Raw genomic sequence first — 5045 nt, forward strand, 5'->3', positions numbered from 1 at the left:
CTTCCAGGAAAGGGGGCCAGAAGGTCCGCTCCCTGGCTCATTTCCTGGGCTCGGCTGACTTCCGTGACCAGAGCCCGACAGTGGAAGTAGAAGGTGACCGCCCAGCCTCCCTCACCGGCACCGATACAAAACCCAGAGCTCAGCGTGGCAGCCGGCATCCGGCCACGTGAACCAAACGGGATGCGTATCATGACCAAGATGGGTTTATTCAGCCTCAGAACTCAATTTAATTCACCACGTTAACAGGCCGAAGGGAGAGAATGACATGATCAACTCAACGGATGCAGGAAAACAGCCTCGGTGGTATTCGCCACCCCACTTAAGCTCGTGGACATCTTAGCAAACTCGCGCTGGGAGTGGCCTCCTTTACTGCGATAAAGGGTTTGTGCCTGAAGTAATCCACAGGGGACGTCAGTCAGTCACACACACGGAAAGCGCTCCTTGAGACTGGGAACAAGACGAGGACGCTCGCCAGACCCCTTCCACTCAGGATTCGCCGGGTCTCCCAGCCAGAACAACCGCACCTTAAAGAAATGAACGGGGTGAGGCGCGGGGGGGAGACGCGTCATTTCCGGATCGTACGGCTGCATTTGCAGAAAATCCAAAAGAATATACAGATGCACTATTAAACTTAGTGAGGCAGTTAGGAAACGTTGCTAGATATAAATTCGATAATAAAAATCAACTATATTCATTCTTTACCAGAACAAATAATGAGATAATGAGATTGGGAAACGCTACTCTTTACGATCACACCGGTAACTACGAAGAACTCAAGGATAAATACAACAAGAGACGTGCCAGACCTCTGAACGACGAAACCCCAGGGGGCGGCATTAAGGAGAGCTGAATAAAAATACGCGGAACAAATGACCCAGTTTCGTCAACAAATGGATATGACGTGGGAACGGGAGGGGGGGCTGCTTTCAATCAAAAGGGCCTGAGGAGACAAGCCAGCCGTGTGCAAAGTGGGGATCTTGTTTGGATCCCGATTCGAGCAAGAAATGGTCAAAGACATTTTTGAGATCGTGTAGGAAAATGAACACAGACTGGCATTAGGTTTTATTAAGAAATTGATGTGCATTTTGTTGGGGTTGATAATGATTTCGTGGCTGTGCTAAAAATAAATCTTTATCTGTTAGTTGTCTACTAAAGTATTCACAGGAGAAATGTTGTACCCGGGATATTCTTTAAATACAGCGCCCGAAAACGAAAAGTAAGAAGTAGCAGGAAAAGGAATGAACGCAGCTGGCGCCGCTGAAGGGACGGACGGGTACCGGGGAGTTCACGTTAGATTTTCTCTACGTTTGTGAGTCTGAAATTTTCCATCACGAAAGATCTGAAGAAAGAACAAAGCCGATATAATGAGTGAGTGGACCGGTCCGGTACTGGACGCCCAGCGTCATCCGCACGCCAGTTCCCACCGAACTGCTCTGCAGACTCTCTAAGCCCCACCAAAGCCATGGGAGCGAATGCGGGCACACGCACGTGCCAGCGGTGGGCAAGGACGCTCGGGGCCTGGGCCACCGGGAGTCAGTCTGCGGGGGGCAGAGCCCACCCTGAGGAGCACAGCTCCCCAGCGGGGTCGGGGCGGGGGGCCTCCTGACCTCAGCCTCGCAAGCGCGACACCGAAACATTCGCCACGAGAGGAGAAGCGGGTAGAGCCACGTGCGTTTACGTTTAAAACCTTTCTTCGGTTGCCACTCTAGGGAGCCTTAAGGAAAAGCTACAATGCAACACATGGCCCAAAAGGTTTACCGTCGAGACCACGTGATCTGGAATATCTGGAAGACCGTGAATCAGCGAAGACGCCAGGTAGCCCAGGGGATAGATGGCGTGGCTTTCGCAGGCACCTTACAACGCAGGACATTTGAACGGCCGACGAAGGGGCAGCCCTGTGTCCGGTGTACCCATGGGCCCTAATTCACTCCCGGTTCCCTGCTTGTCAGTAGGGCCCCCGTTAACCCTAAGAGAGTCCTGGTTTGGATAATAAACGATTTCTTGGTAATAACCCCCCAAAAGTGGCTTAACTTCGTTTGTAATTAGGGAAATGCAAATTAAGGCCACCGTGATGGTCCTCAGATGTGGTGGGACCCGCAGAGCCCGGCCACAGTGGCCACAGCGGGCGCCGAGACGATGCAAAGCAGCAGGAGTGCCCGCGCCCCGGAGGTGCGGGCTGCGAGCGGGGAAATGCTTCGCAGAGTTTGGCGTCATCCAGTAGAGCTCATGTGTACACTGCTGGCATCCGTTTCCTGTTGCTGCTGTGACACATGGCCACAAACTTAGCGACGACAGGAATGCGTCATCCTGGACTTCTGGAGGCCGCGGGTCTGACGCGGTCTCACGGGGCCAACCTCCAGGTGTTGGCCGCGTTCCTCTCCGGGGGCGCCGAGGGAAAATCCGCCTCCTTGCCTTCGCTGGGTTCTCGCGGTCACCCACATTCCTTGGCTCAAGGCCGCATTTTACCACCTTCCCAGCCGGCCATGTCAGGTAGAGTCCCCCCAGCCGCCACCGTCCTGCTTCCTCGTCCCGCCTCCCTATTCTGCTTATAAGGACCGTCGCCGCCGCCCCAGGCTCAGCTGGGCTTCAGGACCGGCCTTAACTTTCCCTTGCCACGTGTCCCGGCACATTCACTGCTCCCAAGGGTCAGGACACGAACACCTTGGGAGGCCGTCACTCTGCCTGTGGTGGCCTCTGACTCAGCAATTCCTCTCCTAGGCGTGTACCCTACAGACTCCGATGTCACGTCCGCGTCCCACGGCTGCCATAACCAACCACCGCAAACCGGGTGTCCTAAGACAACAGGATGCTCCCTCTCACAGCTCTGGAGGCCGGAACCTGAATCGTGGTGCCGGCAGCCCCGAGCTCGCCCTGCGGAGCCGGGAGGGTCTGTCCCAGGCCCCCTCCTGGCTTGTGAGAGCCTGACTGCAATCCTCACACGGCATTCTGTGTACATGTCTGCGACCAAATTCCTCCTTTTCATACAGACACCAGCATACCGTATTAGGGCCCGACTTCCCCTGAACGACACCATCTTAACCAGTCACATCCCCAGGGGCCCCATTTGTAAATGAGGCCACATTCTGAGATATGGAGGGTTAGGACTTCACCACACAACTTTTTTGAGGAGACGCAACTCAACTCATAGGGGTCCCCAGAGCCACAGCAAGACCTTGCACGCGGAGCAGCGGTGCCGGTGACAGGAGCGGCTCCGGAAGCCGTGACGGCCGTGGCCAGCAGAAAGGCCAATGCATACCACGAAGAGGCATGAACTTGGCCGCGCGACGGTGGGGACCGACCTCCGGGATAACGGGGGGCAGGCAGGCACGAAAGCATGCACCCGCGCTTCCTCTTCCCCTGCCTTCACTGTCCAAGCAGACACCCCACGTGGGGCCGGGGAGCAGGCCCACGGCGGCCCAGAGCTGGGGTCAGAGCCAGGGCTGGAGGAAGGCACCCCGTGGACGGCAGTCCAGTGTGGGGTGTCAGCCCATACGCGTGGGGTCGGTGCCCACTTCAAGAGCCACCAGCACAAGCCTGGGAGGGGGGACATAGGCACATAGCCTCCAGGTACCTCCCAATGACATCCTTGTCGATTACAAAGGGAAAAGCCGCTTCCCAGGGGAGATGCTGCGGACACCACCGTAACCGAGTGATCAAAGAAACGTCACCAGCAATGTGCCGCGTGGACCGCTGAGAGCCCCCTGCCAGGACGGAAGGAGAAGAAAGTGAGCACGTGGCATCCCTGCTGGGACTTCCTGCCAAAGATGCCGACGGGAATCCCGTCCTGAGGAGACGCGGGGCTTTCTACAAGGTACGCGACCTGCGACCTTCCAAGGTGTCAGGGTCACGAAGGCCAGGGAGAGGCTGAGGAATGTTCTGGACAGGAGGAGGAGGCTAAGGCAACATGAACGCGACTCAGCGCGCTGTGTGGTCCCAGCCTGTGTCCTACGGCTTTCGTGACGACGGGATCAGCTGGCACACGTGCCTGACGGGGCTGAGGGTCAGAGGTGGCGACACCTCCGTGTTACGCCCCTGACTTTGACGGCCATGCTGGGGTTCGGTTGGAGTGTGTCCTCGTGTCGTGGGAGTGACGGAGCATAATGCAGGCAACTTATTCTCCATGCTTCAGGAACAGACTTTCCGTGTGCTAAAACTTGCAACTTTTATGTAAATTTGGGACTGTTTCAAAAATTTTTTTAAAAGAATGTGTACAGTTTTCCATTTACGTGACGCTTCAAGGCAGGTGAAGCAAGTCTCTTGTTTCGAGGTGCGTTCGCGGCCGTAAAACCAAGGAGAAGCAAGGAGATGAGAGTCTCGAGGGGGACCTACGGTGGCGGGACACACCTGCAGGCAGCAAGGGTGCTGACAAGGCTCTCTACGGACGGGGGTGGTGGCTACTGCTGTCCCCTGTGTAACCAGCCGGCCCGCTGCACACGGACCTCAGAGACCACCTGTCGCGCAGCACAGGTTCTGGATGGCTTCCCTTGAACCGTGGGTGCCCGAGCAGCACCCCGCCGCCCCCCCCAAGTGCAGTCTGGCTCATGGCAGACACCCAAGGAATGTTCGCCAGTCACATGAATGCGAGCAGATAAAAGGAGTATTAATTTCGGGGAAACAATAATGAAGGCCTCTCCACTTCCCAGAACGGGGAGGCGGGTACCCATTACGAACCAGACCAGGACTACGTCGGAATCGCGGGCAGCGCCCTTCCTCTCACCTGCCGGACCCTGGGCCCCCGTCGCCTCACCAGCTGCCTCGCCCTTGAGTTTCCCTCAACACTTTCCTAAGTGCCTGACAACCAGGCGACGTCGCCCGGGGCTCCCTGAAACGGACGCCAGCCGCTGCTCCCCCTGCGGGACTTCACCGGGAAGGCGCTGATCCGTGCCTGGGGGGCGCGGGGCGCGGGGCGCAGCGAAGCCCCGACCCCAGCCCGGGCTCCGGGCGCAGAAGCCCCTGGGCGGCGGCCCCTCACGGCAGCTCCTGGACGGCAGCTCCCGGGCAGCCGCTGGCGCGGTTCGGGGCAAGCGGCTCCATGGCAACGGACA

This window comes from Pteropus alecto, unplaced genomic scaffold (assembly GCF_000325575.1).
Source record: "Pteropus alecto unplaced genomic scaffold, ASM32557v1 scaffold700, whole genome shotgun sequence".
NCBI classification, from domain to species: Eukaryota; Metazoa; Chordata; class Mammalia; order Chiroptera; family Pteropodidae; genus Pteropus; species Pteropus alecto.